Genomic DNA, 13,099 nt, shown 5'->3' on the forward strand with positions numbered 1-13,099 from the left:
TACTATTCCAAAATGGTGGCTTCATTGCCAGTAATAGAGAAAAAAGTTTACTACTAAATCTTTATTAAACTTTTCCCTTTTTTGTCTACTGATAGACTTCCTTTCAGCTCTATTTGTAAATGCTCTTGGGATGTTTTGGTTTGATTGAATATCTTTATTTTTAGGTTTTTTTGCAAGGCAAATGGGGTTAAGTGGCTTGCCCAAGGCCACACAGTGAAGTAATTATTAAGTGTCTGAGACCAGATTTGAACCCAGGTACTCCTGACTTCAGGGCTGGTGCTTTATCCACTGTGCCACCTAGCTGCCCCTGATTGAATATCTTACCAAACTTTACATAACCTTAATTTTTTTTCCATCGCTTCTTGAAACTTTATGTGGCAATGCTGTTCATAATCTTCAACCATTCTTCTCAAAGATCTTACAAAAACTACATATTCTAAACCAGAGTTGCCATTGGCTGCTGTGTCTCCTTACTTTAAATAGGAAATCAAGCCATCGCTGTCTGAGGTGGTTTCTAGGCACTTTGTGGTGGTAATTGATTTAAACCAGTCAAACTTTCTTTAATTTTAATGGACAATATTGATGTACATTTTATTTTGTAATATTTGTGTTAATGGATTATTTAAATGACTCATGTTGGCTCTTCCTTAATTGTACATTATTTTTACTGTTTATTCTAATTTGGTATTGATTCTGACTTTGCTCTATGTCACTGGTTTGATTGTATTTAAACAACTGATTGGAAATGACTTCCATATTGCTAACAAAACAAATCTTGTTTTATATTTTAACTGTATACATTATAAGATCTAGAAATTCTTATCCCAACCTCCACTTGTACTGAATCAAATCCTTTAAAGCAAGGCTACATCTTCCCCCGAGGATTCTAGATATATCTTTGGGAGGTATCTTTAACTAAAAATGTTGACTCACACTCACATTTCAGTGTGTTCTCCACAACATCAGTTATTAGTGATCAGACCTTAGGTTCATTTAGCCAATTAGCATCAATTTGCTATTATAAAAATAAATTTTTATAGCATTTCTCACCATCATACTCATATATTCAGGTGCCTGAATCATCTGGTGAGAGCTTTTAGTAAATATTCTCAATTCAAAGACTCTACCACAGCATAACCAATGCCTAAATGTATTAGAAAAAAAACTTGCTACATATTTTCATAGGACTTGAGTTATTATTGGACATTTTTTAAACTCTGTTAAATGGTCAATTTGATATGTTCTGATGCCATTCAAAACTCATCATGTTTTTTTCTGAAAAAAGTATTTATGACATATAATCATAAGACCTTGTTTGTTACCCACTTCTGAGTCATATTTTCTACTTTTTCACACATTTTCCCTTGCTCATCTTCATATTGAATTCATCAAGAAGAATTATAGATATTGATTTGCTTTGAAGGTCTTATTGATTTATTCACATACTGAAGCATGTCAGCACATAAGCTACAATTTTTATGGCAGTCGCTTGTCAAAAGCCATCATGAGAATCTAAATGTCTCATAAAATAAGATTTCTCATTCCCATTAAATATATAATGGAACCAACTCTGTCAACTTCCTTAGTCACCTTCTCAAAGATTAAAATCTATGAGCCATTCTTCCATTTAGCCCCAATTTCCTTTTGACATTTTGTATTCTTTATAATGAGAATAACAAGATAGAGAGGATTTAGTTCCTCAAATTCCATGTCTGTACATTGGCTATTGCATAAGCAACTAATATTTGGAGAAGCAACAATTGTTATTGTTTCTAGATGGAATAAAATCTAGATGATTTTTAGTTCCCTCTACCTGCTTTTCCAAACTCTGTCACCATCACTACAAAGTTGGAGGGGACTGAAAAAGACAAAGAACCCAAGGTATATGAAAAAAAGAAGTCCAGTCTTTGGGTTTTTCTAAAAGAAAATGAGAACAGAAAGATATAAATAGGAGATGGAAGGAAAACAGGTTCCCTCAGTGGGAGATAATAGAAAACTTGACAAAGCAATTCAAATACAGCAAAATGTTATTATTAAGCATCTAATTGTAACCAGGTTTCCAAGCATACCTAGGATGTTTTGTCTGCTGTAGTGCTGTGCAAATAGATTTGACACCTAATTGGGACCTCTAAAAAGAAATAGGAATGGGAAGACATTGATGAAAAAGGGAAGGAAAATAGTTTCTTTATTAGAGTTAACTATACAGACTTACTTAAATCATATCAACATATATAACTATTATCTTTACATGACAAGTACCTTTATGTTACAAAATCTCCTGAGAGAGATAATGGATATGAAATGTATGATGAGACATACATTTCCACATATTACCAATGCATGGATTTCTTTTCTTTGGTTATCTTTATTTTTGACAAGGGAAGTCTGTTTGCCTGTTTGCTTACTTCTAATTGACAGGGAAAGGAATTGTGGGAGGGGGAAAGACTAGTTAATGATAATGAAGGGAGGAACACACGTGGAATGGAAGAACAAATTAATGGCATTAAAAAGAGACATTCTAATCCCTCAGGAATAGAATCCTGAAAAGAAAATCAAGCAGAATGATTCTCAGATAGTGAATTGCTCACTACAATTGAAATGAATTAAAGATTACTCTTGTCTTATATCCATTAGGCAGGAATTAATCTCTGAAAGGGCCTGAGGTTCAGGTCCCTAGTTCTGTCTGTTGGAATATGCTACTCCCCAGTTATTAATCCAGAGGATTACTAAATTTTCATCTTTAAAGATCAAGCAAAGACTGGTCAAGGAAAAGATAGGTTGGAAAAAGATCAAAATTCAAGATGGGGAAAACAACTGTAAAGGACAGAATCAAAAATGACTAATGAACTTGAATAGAGAAAGGTTGAACAGTTGCTTTAATGTCTCTTTACTTCAGATCAAGATTTTGTTTTGCCTGGCCAGATGTCTGCCCAGGAGTTTCAACCTCAACCTGGAGCTGAATGTTGTTAAGGTGTTAGTTTTCCTGGAGCTACTCCAGCTTCACAATAGGTTGGCCATAGTGGTTTCCTCCCTAACTGCTATCTTTTGAGAAAGTCACATTCCTTCTCTAATGAGGAGACTTGGCTTGATCCACCAGTCTTACAGCACTTCCCCTAGTCAATGGTGGAAGAGTTGACTGTGGTTATGAAGGATGTCAGGAAATGACTTAAGATGACTTTCCTGTGTGTAAAATAAGAACATATGAAATGCGGAGTTTCCCCTTAGATGTAAATAAATGTCACTTGAGCCATTAAGGATTCCTTTGGCTGCTTTTTTGCACCACTCCAATATCTAAACTGGAGCTATGCATGGAATGAAGAAAAGATCCATGAATACTAGGTTTGAGGATATTCACAAGAGAGATATGAGAGAATGACAAGAACTAAGAAAGATCAAACCTAGGTCTATTCATATTTCATTGGAAAAGAAGAATGTCTAATTCTTTAGATTTTTAATATGCTACGTACTGTGTACTATATATATATTATAATATATTCTACTATGTACTATATTTGTTATGCTTTACATGAACCATTCTCCCCCCATCCCAAGTTATGTCCCTGTATTTTCTAGCAGTAAAAATGTTAGATTACCTCGAATAAAATCATTAACATGAGGATAAATAGGGAAGAGATAAAGGAGTTATGCAGTAGAAAAACAAGTTATGATATGCAGCTTTAGTTTTTACAACACATTAACTTTCAAATCTCCTGTCTTCCTCTATATAGTAATATATCCTGAATTTACCTCCTGCATTTAACTGAATTCCCCAAACTCATTGTATGGGGCTGTCTGGTGGAGATCAGTGCTCTGCCCTTGCATGAGGACTGGGGTGAAATGTAGTCTTTGTAGTCTCTTTGGGCTCTTCTGGCTTCTGGTTCTAGAGAGAAAATAGACAATGCCAACCCAACTTCAGGTTACTGAAGGGGAAAAAAGGACTTTAGAAGGAAGTCAACATGAGAGTATTTGACAAGTTCATTCATGTCCCCATCCCTTAGTTTGATAGACTAGAGACTTCAAGGAATTTTCCCTTTAGATAAGATCTGGGTGTCTCTCTCTCTCTCTCTCTCTCTCTCTCTCTCTCTCTCTCTCTCTCTCACACACACACACACACACACACACACACACACACACACACAAACACAAACACACAAACTCCCCCCATTTTCCCCCATTCCCACTGAGATATGTCATCCTAATGAGAGAACTCTCTGTTTGGATTGTCTGGTATATATGGTCATATGTTTTTTTTTATTTTGTCATTGACCTAGATAAATGAGTTTCTTTTCTATTTGTGCTCATTCTGGAACTAATATCTGGTGAGAAGGCAGTCAAGCATTGGATAAAGAGTTTAGAGTTCCTCCTTTTCCCATTAAGAAATTGTAATGAGAAGAAACTCCTCATTGCATTAGGTTCAATAACTTGAACCTAAAACTATATCCCCTAGACAAATAATGTATAAGGAAGTAGACAGATACAATTCTAGCCCAGTACCTCCTCTCCTCTCCTCTCATTTCCCCTCTGGGCTTCTTTTAAGTTTCAACTAAAGTCCTATCTTCAAAAGGTAGCCCTTCCCAGTCTTCTCAATTCCAAGATTTTTCATCTGTTGATTATATCCTTTTGTATATATTTATTTGTGAACTCCTTGAGGGTATGGACTTACTTACTTTTTCATTTATTATAGTACCTGATTCAAAGTAACCTTTAAAAAGGTTTGTTGGTTAATTGTCTTCTATGATCCAGAAGTCCCACAGACATAGAACTCATCTGGACCTAGGAATTCTTAAAAAAATGTGTAATGAGAATTTGCTTGGTTTTCCAAAGTTACTCCTCTTTGAGTATGCAAAGAAGGGATAATTTGATACTTGACTCATTAGATGAAGAGTTAGTCTACTACTCTGAAGGAAATTTGAATCTGGATATCACAGCACAAAGAACAGACTCAGGATATAGTATAAACTAGAACTCAGGAGGTTTGATACTTTCCTTGGAATCATAAGGAGACATCTCTGATCTCCCATATCTATAGCTAACATGAAGCAGAGTGAGTGGATTCATTGGACAATGTCCATCAAGGAAGCACACCATCAAGTATATCTCTTATTGAGTGCATCATCTCTCAGTTCTCACAACTGCATTGCATCACTTCTTCTCACCCCCCCAATCCAAAAGCCCTGTTGTTCCCTGGAGCAGGGAGAAGGAATGGTTTTAGAAGGAGGGGGTCATTGTACATTAATTGGAATATTCGATTGTGAACTATATCAATGCATTACTAATGCAAATTTTATAAGCCACATTCTCCATAAGGGCTATAAAAATTTAGTGGTAGCCTAGTGAACTCATGCAACCAGTGGTCACCAATCTGTGCAATGCTTAGCCTTAAGACATGACCACCTGCTGATGTTACCTATACCTCCAGAGGCAGATAAATGGGAATCTAGGATTTCTATGCATAAATGTTACAATCAAGTGTCGTTGAAAAGAGAGACCACCAGAGCAAATGTGAGAATGATTACCTTATGATGCCACATAAATGATGTAGTGTACCAGAGACCATATACTTGTTTTACTATAATCCTCTTTATGACACTAACTCTTGGTATTACAAAAGTCATAAGGACTGGCTGTTTGACAGTGGCCCTCTTTGTAGTAGCTAGGTGGTGCAGTGGAGAAAGCACTGGCTTTGGTGTCCAGAGGATAGGAATCTAGCCTCAGACACTTGGCATTAACTAGTTATGTGACCTTGGGAAAATCATTTAACCCTGATTGTCTCATATCAGGGCCATCTCCAGTTGTCCTGATCCATTTCTTGCCATTGGATCCAGATGGCTCTAGAGGAGAAAGTGAGACTGGTGATTTAGCACAGTCCCCTCTCAACTCATGTGCTCGCCATGGCATCATCTCTCTGATGTCATGGTCTTCTTTGAGAATGAAGGACAAACATTTCTTTTCCTATCTTTTCAACACTTCAAAGTTGGTATGGTTGGTGTTTTACTGTAGAATCTTCTACAAATATATCTTGCCTGTTCCCTAATAAATAAATATGAGTCAACAAAGACAAATGTACAATGAAGATACTTTACAGGTCTCTAAATAACAGTAATGCTTAATAATATATATATGCTTTTTAGACAGCAAATTGCCTTCCAAGTGATGGAATAATAATACTATATCTTTCAAATGATTTTTTCAAATTAGTCAAACTTTATGACATTGCAGAGAAGAATTCTATTAAATGTCATACATGTGCAATATTTTTCATATTACAATTTAATATGAAATATGATTGAATGAAGGTAATGCTCACTATCATGTTTTACAGCATACATGACCCTTATCTGGAGAAATCTTTTTCTTTTTCATGATATTTCCTAGATGATAGTATTGAGAAAGCCTTCCTGCAACATTCTAGATATGAATCAAGTTATTAGATTCTAGAACTGAAGCTCATCAAAAATATAACACATGTGTATATGTTTGTGTGTGTGTGTGAGTGTGTGTATTCTGAACAACCCAGGCTGTTTCCCTTGTTTCTTCCTGCTATTCATAAACAGACAAAGACCAACAGAATCATTATCAAGAAATGTCTGCTCTTCCAGTAACACTCAGGCTGAACAAATCTTCTGGGACCCAAGTCCCATGGGAAGAAATCCCAAAGAGATGTGCAAACACCAGTGAAGGAAGAAACAAAAGCCTGGAACCCCAGTGGACAAAAGGACAATAAGAACCATTGGCTTAAGCCTCATCTGCTACTTTTATCATATATTCCAGTGACTGCAAACATATAGGATGCAGTCAGACAACCTGGCTTAAATTGGAACACAGGTCATATTTCAACAAGTCACAGAGGCAAAAGAACACTTGTGTGAGGAGTACAGTATTAAGTGGCAAGGATGGGAAGGTAGCATCAGCTACCCTTTGTTTTAAGCCAAGCAGCAATTTCTTTCCAATCCTAAGGCTTGGGGAAATTAGCTTGTAAAACTTGATGGAAGCAAAGTTTCTTTTTTGGTGATATAGGCTGATCCATCATACTAGCTTTGCAAATCTGGTTGTCCATGAACAAGAGAAAGAGAGGAGGAAGCCCAGGATGATCTTTCAGTGAAATGGTGCAGCTGTGGAGTCTGGTATTCCTTTATGCTTTTCCCAGTCTGTCAGGGCTGTATTCCCTTGTGTTGTCTGTGTCCTTGGAGAAGCCTTGGATGCTTAATGATTCTGCTAAATGGCCTGATCATGAGTGAAAACCACTGAAGAGATCTGGCAATGATGAATCTGTGCACAGCAACAGCTGTGTACAAGGACACTTTCTGAACTATTCCTTCTGGTTTAAGTCATTCCTGTGGCAAAGGTCATGGGACCCTGGCACCAAACCACTATTTTTATGCCCAATTCTTAATGCAACTAAAATGGGTCAAAAAGTTTAGGGTTGGGACGGCTAGGTGGCACAGTGTATAAAGCACTGGCCCTGCAATCAGGAGTACCTGAGTTCAAATCTGACCTCAGACACTTAATAATTACCTAGCTGTGTGGCCTTGGGCAAGCCACTTAATCCCATTGCCTTGCAAAAAACAAAACAAAAAAAAAAGTTTAGGGTTCCAAGGTTTTAATCCCTCTGCTCTTGGTAAATGGACTAGATTTAGTTTCAGGAAAACTTCTCCCTAATAACAATCAGTAGGATCTCCTTCTATTGATGTTCCTATTACATTGTTGCTGTGTCAACTGCCTGCTGTAGCTCCCACCACCTCTTCCAAGGGAAGGAAGAAAATGACTGTGCTATCTACTTTTATTGACCTTAGAAAAGTTGCCATGGATTTATTTACCAAAGAATGTGGAATTGGCTTAATAAATTGGATATGGATTTGAAAACAATTTGAAAATAGTCTGGAATTTTTAAATTTATGTTCAGCAAACCTTGAGAACGGCAAAGTTGTAGGCAATTTGGAAACAAAATACCAGTGTTCCAAATATGGTCTAACATCCACATAAAAACAGCATACAGACAAGATGCTGAGCACTAAGATTGCTGTTAAAGATGAACTGGAATGCAGTCATTAAGTGAACTATTGATTGACCCTTTTCACTTTTCAGAGGGGTAAAAATGATAAGATTAAATCAGGATAGAAATGGGAACAAATAAGTCTTGGTTGTGACATGAATTTTTATATTTCTGCACCTTCAATATGGGGTATCATGTGCTTGACCATGAGCTTCCTGCAGGGCTACCAAATGGATCTTAAAGTAAAAATGTCAAGAGATTTAGAGCGATGCTATGATTGATAATTTCTAGTTTCATATCAATTGAGTGATGACACAATGTTTGGAGGCTTTATTTATCAGAAGTGAACAAGGAACTGGAAACTGCTGTCTATCTTAACTGGACAACTGAAAATAACATAATTCCAGCTTTGGAACAGTAGTTAAGTAGCAGATGGATAACTGTTTATCTGCTAAAGTGAACTCCAGCCTCAGTGGTAGCTCAAAATCCGGTTATCAGACTGACTTTATCAATTTTGTTGAATGGCAAAAATGGCAAACACAAGCTTGCTCTAGGACTGAAATTTCAAACATTAAAAACTACAAATTGTGCAGTAATTTAATTTTAAACTATTTTTGTAAGACAATTACTTTTCAAAATTACTGTATCTTTCTTACATGCCTGTAATATAAATATGATCATGCAACAATGATATTAGAGCTGCAGATTAAATATGAACCAACTTTAGAGTAGTATCCTGTCAGAAGTACTATACCCAACTCAGAAAAAGGTGTTCTTTCCTAGGATTCTGGGATTTCTTTCAGGCAGTGATTAGTGAATTCTTTCCATTTCTATTTTGCTCTCTGGTTCTTGGATATCAGGGCAATTTTCCTTTATAATTTCTTGAAAGAGGTTGTCAAGGACTTTTTTTAAATGGAAAATTATGAATGACAACTATTCTCAGCAATACAACAATTCAAGAAAATCTCAAAGGATTAATGATGAAACATGCTACATGCCTCCAGAGAAAGAATTGATATTGTCTGAATATAGTCCAAAGTATTTTCTTTCTTCCTTTCTTCTTTCTTCTTCCCTCCCCCTCTCCTCCCCTTCCCTTCCCTTCCCCCTTTTTCTTTCTTCCTTTTGTCTTCTTTTTTTTACAGATAGAAGCATATTTTATTTTTATGTAATATTTATTCTCATTTTGTACAAATGTTTTTATACATTAATAAAATATTCTTGTTTAAGCGTAAATGAAATACCCCCTCCCCCCATAAACATGGACTCACTTGAGCTATAAAGGGGAGAGAAAAAAATTAAAATTAAAAAAAATAAATAACATGCAATGAATATCATGTACAGCCTATATCAGATTTCTCACCATCTATGTGGGGGGGCATGAGGGGAAAGAGATAGAATTTGGAACTCAAAATCTTTTTAAGTTTAAATTGTAATGGGGAGGGGAATAACATTTTTTAAAAGAAAAAAGTGTTCTTTAAGCTCTTTTGTGATATATGTGATACTTACCACAATAGTTTTTCCTAAGGAACAAAATAGTGCATTGCCTACTTTTTAAATCTAGAAATAGCACCTAGGAAAAGATAATGGTATATAGGCAGTTAGCAAATGTGTCCTAAATAAATTAATGAAATTATAACTTTCTGAGAATTCATGATCCATTTAAGTCAATTTGGTTAGCTAGCTGTCATGAAGGGGTAAAAAGAAATCCATTCCTTGACAGAGCACTGACATATCAAATCCTCCCAAATTGTTAAAGCCTTGATTAGTTAAGTCTTCTGCAAATAATACTTCAGGTGTGTGCTTTGTACCATTTTGATGTGAACCCAGTTTTTTTGGTTTTTTTTATGAGAAAGTACTTAATTTCAGTTCTTAATGTGCTCCCTTTCCCTTCCACTGAGTTACAACAGCAATAACAAAAAGCAAGAATTCTTTATCACATCAATCCCTCCCTCAAAGTAGTTATTCATCCTTCACTCGATCTCCAGTGATGAGACACTCACTAGCTCCTGAGTCAGCTCAATCAACTTTTGGACAGCTCTAATTCAGTGGAAGAAAATCTGCTCCTTTATAAAGCCTCACTCCAAATATTGCTTCTGTCTTTTGGGGAACCAAAGAAAACAAGTTATATAAACCAGTCCTCTTCTTCCACATGACAGCCCTCCAAATATTTCAAAAATAGCAATGCATCATTGTGTCCCATCCTTTTCTCCTCTTCACCTCAGTCTCAAGATCTACTACAAGTTCTTTCAGGCTAAATATTCCAAGGTCTTTCATCTGATCCTTTCTTGGTATGGGTCTTTAGTCTCCTCTCCATTGTTTCCTCTCTCTTAGTCACACTATGGTTTGTCAATGTCCTTAAAAGGTGATGCTCGTAACTGAGCATAACACTATGTTGGAAATGATACCTCTAATATTTAGCAGCCTAACTTTGCCTTAGTCTTTCTTGGGAGAGGGAGGGGTACAATGTTACTTTATCAGGTAGTCCACTAAAAACCCCAGATCTTTTTCTTTTTCTTTTTTGATACATACTGATACTACAAGTACTTTCCAATAAACCCCACTATATTGCGTATTCTCCCAAATGGTTAGTTTGTTGCTTGTTATCAGAAGGAAGAATTTGTCCTTTGATTTTGAAAGGAAGGGAAAGGGGAGCAGTTTATGACTAAGGAAGAGATGGAGAACATCACCAAAAACAAACTAGACGATGTTGATTACATTAAATTAAAAAGCTTTTGCACAGATAAAACCACTGTAACCAAGATCAAAAGAAATGTAGTAAATTGGGAAACAATCTTTACAATCAATGATTCTGACAAAGGACTCATTTCTAAAATATACAGAGAACTGAGTCATATTTAAAAAAAAAAGCCATTCCCCAAATGACAAATGGTCAAAGGATATGCAAAGGCAATTTATAGATGAGGAGATCAAAGCAATCCATAGCCATATGAAAAATTTCTCTAAATCATTAATTATTAGAGAAATGCAAATCAAAGATTCTCTTATGTACCACCTCAAACCTCTAAGACTAGCCAGTATGACCAGAAAGAATAATGGTCATTGTTGGAAGGGTTGTGGGAAATCTTGGACACTATTACACTGTTGGTGGAGCTGTGAACTCATCCAACCTTTCTGGAGAGAAATTTGGAACTATACCCAAAGGGCAACAAAAATGAGCATACCCTTTGATCCCTTTGATCCAGCAATACCACTACTGGGTTTATACCCTGAAGAGATGATGAAAAAGGGTAAAAACATCACTTGTACAAAAGTATTCATAGCAGCCCTGTTTTTGGTGGGAAGGAATTGGAAATCAAGTAAATGTCCTTCAATTGGGAAATGGCTTAGCAAACTGAGGTATATGTATGTCATGGAACACTATTGTTCTGTTAGAAACAAGAAGGGATGGGAATTCAGGGAAGCCTGGAGGGATTTGCATGAACTGATGCTGAGTGAGATGAGCAGAACCAGAAAAACACTGTACATCCTAACAGCAACATGGGGGTGATGATCAACCTTGATGGACTTGCTCATTCCATCAGTGCAACAACCAGGGACAATTTTGGGCTGTCTGCAATGGAGAATACCTTCTGTATCCAGATAAAGAGCTTGAATAAATTTCAAAGACTATTCCCTTTAATTTAGAAAAAAACAGATATCTTATTGTCTGATCTTGTTATCTCTTATACTTTTTGTTTGTTCCTTAAGGATGTGATTTCTCTCTCATCACACTCAATTTGGATCAGTGTCCAACATGGAAACAAAATAAAGACTGACAGATTGCTTTCTATGGGAGGGGGAAGTAAGATTGGGAGAAAAAATGTAAAACTCAAAACTTAAAATCTTTAAAAAAAATTTTTTTGAAAGGAAGGAATGCAGATACTGACCATTGTATTTGTCCAAGTCTTTTTCATATGAATCATTGTCTAGGTATGCCATCCTATTCCCAACTGTACTTCCAAAGGTGATTTTTTTAACCCAAATGTAAGAATTAACTCCTTTTTCATCACCAACTTTCAAAAACCTTTCTCATTAAGTTTCAGCTCAAGGGTCACTCTTCCCTGAGACCTTCTTTGATTTTCCTAATTCCTGAAAGCAATTTCTTCCACCTCATATTTTCCTAGAGCACTTATCTGTATTTCTTCCCTGCCCTTATCACATTCTACCTTGTAGCAAGCACAATTATCTGCCTACATTTTACTTCTACCTAAAGAATTGAATATAAACCTAGAATTTCCTAATTTTAGAATTGGAAGAAACCTCAGTGGTGATCTTGTCTAGTTCATACTTAACAGAAAATTCATTCTACCATATGTCTAATAAATGATCATTCAGCCTTTTCTTGAAAAATGCTAGTGAGCAGAATCTACCCTCACCCCACTCCCACCCCCACCAAAGGCAAACTGTTCTCCTTTAGAATATTCTTAATTATTAGGACATTTTTCCCCTTAACATTACATCTAATAAATCTATCTCTGTATAAGGTCTGCCCATTGCCCTTGATTCTGTTTTCTGAGGCCTGGCAGAACAAATCTAATCTCTTGTGACAGCACTTTAAATACTTGAAGAGAGCTTTGATGTCCCCCACAAATCTCAGATATTAAATTTAATGATGCCCCTCTCACAAGTCTCAGATATTGCATTAAGAGCTAGAAGAGACCTTAGAGACCACTGAGTCCAATCACTTTATTTTAAGCATAAGTAAACGAAAGCAAAAAGAAATTAAATAGTACAACTAGAAAGTGACTTGGGAGTAGCTAGGTGGCATAGTGGATAAAGCACCAGCTCTGGAGTCAGGAGTACCTGGGTTCAAATCTGGTGTCAGACACTTAATAATTACCTAGCTGTGTGGCCTTGGGCAAGCCACTTAACCCTGTTTGCCTTACAAAAAGACCTAAAAAAAAGAAAAAAGGTGTCTGAGGTGGGATTTCTTTTGTTCTTGTTGCTGTTTTTTGTAAGGCAATGGGGTTAAGTGACTTGCCCAAGGTCACACAGCTAAGTAATTCCTCAGTGCCACCTAGCTGCCCTTGAGGTGGGATTTCAACGCAGGTCTTGCTCTTTTTAAAGTAAGCCATTACTGGTTCTTTCTACCAATCCTCATGTATG

General features: G+C 36.3%; 1 protein-coding gene across 2 annotated transcripts in view; it reads right to left on the reverse strand.

The window, feature by feature from the left end:
* Positions 1 to 13,099, reverse strand: part of DGKH (diacylglycerol kinase eta) — a 308,050-nt gene that overhangs the window by 258,927 nt on the left and 36,024 nt on the right. The window contains exon 2 of one of the 2 annotated variants that reach the window (XM_074191737.1): positions 3,748 to 3,880. The exons of the other annotated variant lie outside the window; for it this stretch is intronic. The gene's annotated coding sequence lies outside the window, so the exon portion shown is untranslated. The remainder of the gene's footprint in view (positions 1 to 3,747; positions 3,881 to 13,099) is intronic. 2 annotated transcript variants of the gene reach the window in all.

Source organism: Macrotis lagotis, chromosome 6, assembly GCF_037893015.1.
Source record: "Macrotis lagotis isolate mMagLag1 chromosome 6, bilby.v1.9.chrom.fasta, whole genome shotgun sequence".
In the NCBI taxonomy this organism is placed as follows: Eukaryota; Metazoa; Chordata; class Mammalia; order Peramelemorphia; family Peramelidae; genus Macrotis; species Macrotis lagotis.